This window comes from Musca autumnalis, unplaced genomic scaffold (genome assembly GCF_047663935.1).
Source record: "Musca autumnalis isolate F117 unplaced genomic scaffold, ASM4766393v1 scaffold_2, whole genome shotgun sequence".
NCBI classification, from domain to species: Eukaryota; Metazoa; Arthropoda; class Insecta; order Diptera; family Muscidae; genus Musca; species Musca autumnalis.
In genome coordinates this window covers 214262966-214273407 of record NW_027411755.1, presented here as the reverse complement: position 1 = coordinate 214273407, position 10442 = coordinate 214262966, and positions in this window count along the sequence as shown.

Here is a 10442-nt window from a genome sequence, read left to right as displayed (position 1 = left end):
CTCACGCTTGAACAACGCTACGAAATTATCCAAATTTACTTTGAAAATCAGTCGTCGATTCGCGCAACTTATAGACGACTTCGTCATTTGTATGGCGTACATAATCGTCCATCTGAACAAGCGAATTTTTGGCTTAACGGGTTTGTTAATAAGCAAAATTGCCGCATATGGAGTGAGACCAATCCACAAGAGACCCTACAGACTCCATTACATCCAGAAAAATGCACCGTATGGTGAGGTTTTCACGCTGGTGGCATCATCGGACCTTATTTCTTCAAAAATGAGGCCGGAGCTCGCGTTACGGTCAATGGATATCGTTACCGCACCATGATCAATGATTTTTTGTTTGAAAATATGGATGACATTGATCGGGAGGATATGTGGTTTCAACAGGATGGCGCTACGTGCCATACGGCGAACGCAACCATCGACTTATTGAAATCAAAATTTGGCGATAAGTTGATTTCGAGAAGTGGACCCGTCAATTGGCCTCCAAGGTCGTGCGATTTGACACCTCTCGATTATTTCCTGTGGGGCTACGTGAAGTCACTGGTTTATGCTGATAAACCAGCAACAATTGATGCCTTGGAGGCCAGCATTGTTCGTGTTATTCGTGACATACGGCCAGCAGTGCTCGAAAAAGTGGCCAACAATTGGACGTCCAGAATGCACTTCGTCAAGAACAGCCGCGGTGCCCATATGCCCGAAATCATTTTCAAATGTTAATGTCACGTATTGATCTTTCGAATAAAAAAAATTTTGATTATAATTAAATTTTTTGTGTTATTTTTTACAATTTCAAGTTCTATCGGGTTTAAAAAAACCCCCTTTACTAGCAGCAGAGAGTCTTTATAGAGGAGGAGAAAGAATCATTATAGACGAGTTGAAGGGAGTATTTATAGACGAGTAGTAAAGAGTCTTTATAGAAGAGCAGATAGAACCTTTATAGATGAGCTGAAAGAAGCCTTTATAGACGTGCAGAAGCGAGTCTTTATAGACGAGTAGAAGAGAAACTTTATAGACTAGTAGTAGAGAATCTTTACATAGGATCAGAAAAAATCATTACAGACAATTTAATGGGAGTCTTTATAGAAGAACAGAGGGAAGCTTTATAGACGAGAAGATGGGATATTTTATGGACGAGCTGAAGGGAGTCTTTATAGACGAGCAGAGGAGAGACTATTTAGACGTGTAGTAGAAAATATTTGCACATGATCATAAAGAATCATTATAAAAGAGTTCAAGGGAGTTTTTGTAGAAGAGCTGAAGGGAGTCTTTATGGACGAGCAGGAGTCTTTATATAGGATCCGAAATAATTTTTATAGGTGAGTTGAAGGAAGTCTTTATAGACTAGTAGTAGAGAGTCTTTATAGAGGATCCGAACGAATCGTTATAGGCGGGTTGAAGGGAGTCTTTATAGACGAGTGGAAAAGAATCTTTATAGACTACTAGTAGAGAGTCTTTATGTAGGAGCGTCTTTATCTTTATAGACGATTGAAATGGGATCTTTATAGAAGAGCAGAGGGAAGCTTTATAGACGAGCAGAAGGGAAGCTTTGTAGGTGAGTAGTAGAGCTTCTTTTTAGAGAAACAGGAAGTATTTTGTTAGACAAGTTGAAGGGAGTATTTAAAGACGAGCTAAAGTGACTCTTTATAGATCAGTACAAGGGAGCCTTGTAACATGGTTTTCTCGTCGGCTGGCGTAAGTTCAGTTGCGCCCGGGTTCTCCATAAGGACCCACTAAGCCTTACGAAATGAGAAGATTAATATTCTCCCTTTCCTGTGGGCTAAATCGGGGGTATATTGAACAAATACTAATTTACAATTAACAATTAACAAACATGGACGGTCACACTGTCAAGAAACCGATATTTGAGCTAAGCTGTCGTTCAAAACTTGCAAAGATTACCCAGCTTTACCAAACTCGATAACCATAGGGAAAACTATCATCTTCTGAAAGCTGTTTTTATAGCGGTATTTAGGTGAGATTTTTTAGATTTATTGGTATTAGTCTAATTTCTACCATGCGCTACTGGTTCCTAACTACCAAACAGTTGACCCGAAGGCCCAGTGAAACAGCTGACCCGAAGGTCCTGTGTATGCATTAGCCACCACAACTTAATGGGTAGCCCTCAAACAGTATTCCCAACGCTTTAGCACCGAAGTGTAAGTTGGCGGATTCTGAACAGTATTTTGTTCCAACCCGTGTACCTAACTCCCTGCAGTAGTAAGCTCGCCATCAACATCCAACCCTAAAATATTTGAGTGACTCGTGATATGGGGTAAATGAGAATTACTTGTTGTAGGCAATGACAATGAATGGTGTGATGTTGCACTGAAATGCAAATCTCCCTTGTCTAAGACGTTATTTCTCTGCGAGTAGTAGTGGTAAAGAATATGTAGGTTTGTAGGTTTGCTATTGAATAGCTGGTTCTTTATGGTAAGGGTGGTAGTTGTTGTAGTATTACGTACGTGAACATTTTGTCACGTTACAGCATATGCATTTGCATCTCGCATTAATAATTCAGCAAGATACGTTCCCCTTGTCAGAAATCTCGTTTGACATTAAAATTCTTGGATAAATTCTTTCCTATCTTAGCTGCTGATCTTATTTTTAACCCCTTTCACCCTATTGGGATGTCGAAGTCGACGAACCGTTGGTATGTGCGGAACTGTTCATGGGTTTCCTCTAGGATTTGGTGTAGAGCGAAAATTTGGTTTACAGTAGATTTCTCAGGTCTAGAACTGCATTGGTATGACCTAATGCAATGGCCCAATGCAATGACCCAATAATATGCTTTAGTCTATCACACAATCCACTCGACAACATTTTATATATGCATCTGTAGTTTGCAACAACCTTCTAGCCTCCATTTTTGTTCACGGGACATATCAGGCTGAGGTTTTGTAATGAGAAAACTAATAGTCTGTTAGAACTTTAACAAGCAACATTTTTCGAAATGTTTATTCTTATTCCACTTTGAGAAATTTTAAAAGTTGTATAAAATTGTATATGCATGAATACATTGAGTTTCTTCATCATTTCGAGTAAACAAAATAATTTCAGAAAATATTACGGATTTATTTGTTTATTTAGTACACAATTCCCTTTAATTGATTTCCAAAAAAGTTTCATCATGCATGATGAGTTTGTACGTCAATAGTGAAGGTACTATGGATTAAACCGTCATGATCTAAGCTTAGTGTTTATGTTTAACTAAGTGGTTAGAGTACTATTTTTCGTACCCGCTATTGTACCTCTCTTCTTATTATCACAAATCGCGCTCTCTAGCAGACATTTGACGTACAGTTTTTCTACCGATGATCGTTTAACTTCCTTTCTGAACCAGCCATCAAAGGGTAAAGATAAAAGCTAGAAAGATCTAAAAAACTTTGAAAAAAAAAAAAAACAAAATTAATCATCAATACATCTTGTAATCCGTGCAAAAATATTGCTAACTTCCCCAAAAAGTGATTGAGAAAAACATTTTCCCTTGCATAAAATAAATCTGTGAATTAATTGTACAAAATTAAAAAAAAAAATCGATTATTAAAAAAACTCTGTGCATGCGCTCCAGAAAATTGGGATAAAATTCCGTCCTTGGAGTCTGGAAAAATCCTCACGTGTTACCAAATAGTTCGAGCGCATCGGTTTAGAACCCTGTAATTTTTAGCAGCATTTATTTGCCAAACTAATCTCGCCAAATTCCAAAAAAAAATTAAGGGGTAAGAATTCTACAAAAAAATTCATGAAGTGGCCACAAATTTATTAGCAATCTTCCAATAGGTAACTTGGTGTAAGTCAACTTTCGTCGTGCACCAGTGCCCCCACATTTTTTTCATTTTGGTTAACTAGCCATCGCAATTATAACAAAAAAAAAAAAAAAAGCCAACGAAGAATTGCTGTAAAAATCTGTGCGGCATCTGAGTTGAGGGTGGCTGGAGTCCACGCCTGTAAAATATTAGTTCAAGTGGCGACAGACCGCGAGATCTCGCTTACAACAAATTCTTCGCAAATCAACAAATTCTACCAAGTTCAAGCAGTTAGAAATTCGTAATCCGAGATTAACTACACACCGCTTCGATCTCAAAATCTGGTCACCAAAAAGCAAGAATTCTACTAGCAAGATCAACACACATCAGAGGCTTTAAAATTCCCATTGCTCAAAAGTTGCTGCCTTGACGACGACATCACCAAACATTAAACATCAATCCGTCTGTTACTAGAACCTTGTGAAACGCTTAAAAAAAAAGAGTCAGAATTCAACCAAGATTTTATTAGACAACCAGAAATCAATGCTAAAACAAAAGTTCTCTCTCTATTTATATATATATACATGTGTTAATTAATTCTAACGTAGAATCAGTCATAACATCATTGAAAAAAAAAAAAAAAGAATAATTGCAGTGTAACATAGAGTGGAAAATTTTAGATGTACATATCATCATCACATATATACATATTAACTATAAAAGTTCTCTAATTTAGCATCATATTATATGGAGAAACCCATATTAGCCACGTCATCACCCACCTTGCAGATCGCTGAGGCCTCTTCGTTTTGTTGTTGGTATGGTGAGTACTAATGTGTAAAGATCAGTAAAAAAAAATATATTTATATATGTATGTATGCATATTTTGGTGATGATAAATTTATGAATGTAATTGCAAAGCATAGTATCATATCAAATCTTGTTCAGTAAAAAGAGAAACAATTTGGAAATGAACCATTGATAATTGTTTTGTTTTTTACTTCTTTTGTTCTCTCACATCACCCAATGTAAAGCGTGGGAACATATTTTGTTTGTTTCTTATGAGCGTTTTGCTACTACTGTGCTTTGTGTGTTCATTCATAACATTTGAGATCTTATTGAAGGAATGTATATATTTTTTTGAATCACACCGTGTTACGATGCTGATTTAGAAACATAAGTACCTTTCATTCTTTACTTGGCAGAATAACGTTACTCGAGTTAGAAGTGAAACAGGTCTAAGAAGAATATTAATTATAATTAAGCTACAGAATATTGAAAACACCAATCCAAACATTCCATATATCTAAAAAAATTTAACAACAACATAAATTGTCCCTTATGAATTAGACGTGAAAAATAACTATAAAAAAATATTTAAATTTAACGTAATTTACGTAATAATATTGTGTACGAAAAAAAATATAGATACCATTTATAATGTTTATATTAGTCGTTTTCGGCACATATTACTATGAATTAACTTATACTATCTATTATCCGGATTGATTTTAACCCATTTACATTACGTTACATCAAACTATATATAGGATGAATTTATAATAAACTTTGCTAATTAATATGAATTGTTAAATCAACTTCTTTAGTTTCCTGTGTGGGTGAAAGTGTGAGGGGTATCATATGTGGGTTTCTAATAATCTATACGCCATTAGGAAATTAGGTAGGTGAGGGTTTCGAGGCTTGGATCTCCCTCCATCTTTCAGATCCAGCAATTCGCTATGTATAGTATGATCAATATTTGCATGTTTGTTTTTTCTCATTTATAATAATAACCCTATAGGGGCTCTTTCTTTGTTTTTTTTTCTTGGGGTTATATGAACACTTAATGTTAATGTGATAAAATCTAATTTATTTAAGGGAGTCTAAAATAAAAATTGTAATCAAACAGAGTTTAGAGAAATGAAGACACGAACCCCCCCATAGAATCCCGACTGTAAGCTAGTTTTCCAATGGCTCCCGCCGTCAACATTTCCCTAAGCTGCAACATCAGCCTTTACTAGAAAGCTAACAAACTCGAATCTTAATAATATTAAGAGGTTACATTACAAATAATGGCGCCCAACGTGGGGCTGAAAGTGTTAAAATATATATCTTTCAGTTCCGAATTCCAGTTAAATATTTAAATTTCACATACGTCTTTGAGTACGGTTGGGTTTCTTGGTCAGAATCTTCTTGTAAATAAAAGTGAATGCTCTTATGGAATTTAGTTGTCTGATGTTTCTGGGTATACTAACCGACTAGCCCCTTCATTTTACTTTTATAAGGTAGATGCTGGTAAAGAAATTCTAAGTATATAAAGGCTTTATCTGAGTATTATTTTTGCGAGTAGTTGTGACTTAGATACCAGCCATATCTTTTGTAAAGGAATATAGATATGTTGCTGCTTGCGAATATCTATCCGACAGAAGATAGTTGAGTTTTTCATGGAGATTAATGATATATGGTTTGTCAAACGACTCTTAAAATAATGCCTATGTAGATTCAATAGCTAAGTTTGAATTTCTTATTGATCATATCTATCATATAAATTTTATTACCCCACACTAATCATCACACAGGAAAACTAAACACTTTTCATGCAAGTAAATCTTTTACAAATAACCTGTAAATAAACATTTAAACAAACGAAAACATTTTTTTTTGTATATTCCAATATGGCTTTGGTACATTCACCTCCCTCAAGTAAGGGAGGGCCACAGTCTGAGACCCAAAATCAAGAATTTAATTTGCCTGAACCCTTACCAACAGGAACCAGTGAAAATTTAGGCGATGCAAATTTGTCATTATCGACTCATAAACCTTTAACTAATGATGTCTTTTGTTTCTTATGTAAGGAAAAGCTAAATGGACAAACTGAATGTCTTATCTTAGTTCAATGTAAGCATGCTTTCCATGGCGGCTGCATCGAAAACTATTTACAAAGTGAAAATGTATGTCCGGTTTGTGGACAGACTTGTAATCTGTCAGATTTGCACAAATTCACCTTCCCCAAAAAGAACGCTAAGCCTAAAATTAAGCCTCGTGGTGCTATGGCTAGGCAATACACTACGCGAAGTGTAAGTAAAAATTTATTTCAAGAAATCGGTGAACCACAACAGCCTTTGTTATTAGATGCAAGCCTCAATGAACCATCTGGACAACCAGTAACTCATCCAAATTCTCCCAAGAACAAAGTACAGGGAAAAAATTTATCAACTGCTACAACTAATCCGGTCATAGACTACACTTATATAGAAAAAATGATTCAAAGCAATGTTCAGGAAATGCTGATCAAACTTAATATCACTCCAAATGTACCAGGTCAAAATTCGTTGAATTTCTCAAATCAACATTCTATTCCATCGTTTCCTGTTCCTAAGCAAAATTATGCTTCACATAACGACCGAAATCATCCTTTACAAAATATGTCAAATTCCAGCTCATTCTCTGCATCAAATCAAAATTCTATTCCAACTATTCCTTTTCCTAGGCAAAATTATGCTTCACATAACGAACGAAATCATCCTCTCCAAAATATGTCAAATTCCAGCTCATTCTCTGCTAATTTCGTCAACTTCCCTGTTGACAAAGCTACGTCCATTATTCAAAATTGGGGACTGAAATTTGATGGATCGTCCAATACCATACATGTCGACGAATTTTTATACCGATTAACCACCCTCACTAAAGACAATTTCAATGGAGACTTCTCCATTATATGTAAGAATTTGCACATATTGCTCTCGGGCAAGGCAGGTGCGTGGCTATGGAGGTATCGGAAGCAAGTAGATGTTATTGAATGGGACCACTTCTGCGATGCCATTAGGTTTCAATACAAAGACTATAAATCGTCATTCGATATTCGTGAGGAAATACGCAGCAGAAAGCAAAGACCTGGTGAGTCGTTTGATAATTTTTATGATGCGGTATCTGCTATTGCCGATCGACTTCCGACACCTATATCTGAAATGGAATTGATAGAAATTCTCACCCGTAATTTAAGGCCTGAGATTAGGCACGAACTTCTGTATGTACCTGTAAATACAATTCCGCATTTAAGAAAACTAGTTCAAATGCGTGAAAGTTTTTTGAATGACGAGCACGTTAAACGTAACTTCGTCAATAGACACAATGGTTTTCCCAAAAGACAAATCTCCGAAATCGAAGGTAACAGTGCCAAATTGTTCATCGATGAGTCCGAAATTTCTGAGACTTCAGTTGATGCCATTCAAAACCCCGATTTCACTTTCTCTTGTTGGAATTGTAATCAAGAAGGGCATCATTGGGAAAATTGTCTTGAAGAACGATCAATTTTTTGTTACGGCTGTGGTGAGAAGAATACTTACAAACCACAGTGTCCGAAATGTCAATCTCGAAAGACAAAAAACTTGAGGAGTCAAATCAGGTCAAAAGACCCAACATAAATTTGTCAAATTTGTCTACTTCCCCAAATACTTTACAAAATGACACCGACTTAAAACACATGGATTTGAAACATACACCTATACCAGATTTGATGCAACCAGATTTACATTCAGCCCATAGTTCTTTCCGCCTTTTACAGAGAGGAAATGATAACCAAAAAGATTTCTTGAGAGAACCAATCTTATACCCAAAACTTCCGTATCCCCAAAGATGGGAAAATTATATTGCTAAACGCAATGAAATTTTTAAAGAAGAATTTGTTGCTAACATTGCTAAACCACAATCCAAACGATCTACACGACGTTTGAGAAATTTTTTCAAAAAACGAAAATTGTGTTCAAAATTGTTAGTTTCTGGAATTGTCTCTACAACCCATGACAAACGGTATTATGCCAAAGTCTCCTTTCTGGAATTCACTGAATATGGGTTACTTGACACAGGTGCAAGTATCAGTTGCATAGGCTCTGATCTTGCCCTGGAAGATTTTTCAAAATATCCGAATTTTACAAGATGCAAATCTGCAGTTAAAACTGCAGATGGCAACTCCCAACCCGTTGTTGGATGGCTTAGATGTACGGTGTCTTTTAAAGACAGAAACCGTGAACTCAATATCTTTGTTATCCCTTCAATTTCACATCGCCTAATTTTAGGCATAGATTTTTGGAAAAGATTTGATTTGATTCCGAATATTATAGAGGCTGTAGATGTTATTGATAAATCAGTATTCAGTTTTTCATCATCCCCGAGGACTGAATCGGCTGTTTACAAATCCGAACATCAGGATTTAAAGTCCCAAATGTCCGTTTCTAAGAGTGATGTAGGTTCAGATTGTTTTGAGGAACACTATTACCCTCTTACTCCGAGTGAAAAACAACAATTACAAACCATAATTTCGCTATTCCCTGACTTTCAAAAACAAGGACTTGGAAGGACTTCTTTAATTAAACACAATATTGAAGTCGAACATATCAAACCCATAAAACAGCGATTTTACCCAGTGTCACCTGCGGTAGAAAAGCTGATGTACACTGAAATCGACCGAATGTTATCCTTAGGGGTGATAGAAGTATCCAACTCACCCTGGAGTTCCCCTATGAGGATGGTTGTAAAACCGAACAAAATTCGTCTCTGTCTGGATGCCAGAAAAATTAATGCTATCACCAAGAAGGATGCCTATCCTTTGCCCTCAATTGAGGGTATCTTTTCAAGACTACCGAAGGCTAACATAATCACTAAGTTAGACCTAAAAGATGCATACTGGCAAATCGAATTAGACGAGCAATCAAAACCAATTACGGCATTCACAGTCCCAGGCAGACCATTATATCAGTATGTGGTCATGCCATTTGGGCTGTGTAATGCCCCACAAACTATGAGCCGCCTAATGGATGACATTATACCTCCCGATTTGAAGTATTCAGTTTTCGGTTACCTCGATGACTTAGTGATTGTTTCTGAAAACTTTCAAAAACACATTTCTATCCTTGTAAGAATAGCCGAGAGGTTTCGGGACGCCAATCTGACTCTAAATATAGCAAAAAGTCATTTCTGTGTGACTCAAGTCAAATACCTAGGCTATATTATTGGGGATGGTGGAATCAAGACCGACCCCGAGAAAGTTAGTGCTATTCGGAATTGGCCCGTACCGAAAAATCTCAAGCAAGTCCGTGGTTTTCTCGGAATAGCAGGATGGTATAGGAGATTCATCGAGAACTTTTCTACTGTTGTGTTTCCTATTACTGAAACTCTTTCCAGTAAGAAAAAGTTTGTATGGACCTCTGAAGCCAATACTGCATTCGAGAAAATCAAAGACTTGCTGAGCTCCTCACCTATCTTAATTAATCCAGATTTCAATAAAAAATTCTTTTTACACTGTGATGCCAGTGATTTTGGTATCGGGGCTGTACTAGTACAGTTAGATGAACATGGTGAGGAAAAGCCAATAGCTTTTATGAGCCGTAAATTGAATACTTCGCAAAGGAGTTACAGCGTCACCGAACGCGAATGTCTCGCGGCGGTGGAAGCTATACACAAATTCCGTTGTTATTTGGAATTACAAGAGTTTGAGGTGATCACCGATCACTCAAGCCTTGTATGGTTAATGAGGCAACCAAACTTAAGCGGCAGATTGGCCCGCTGGGTGCTAAAACTCCAAGCATTTAAGTTTACAATTAGTCATCGTAAGGGGAAAGAACATACGGTGCCTGACGCCCTTTCACGAATAGAATATGATGAAGTTAACTCTCTGGATACGAATAGTCCAGA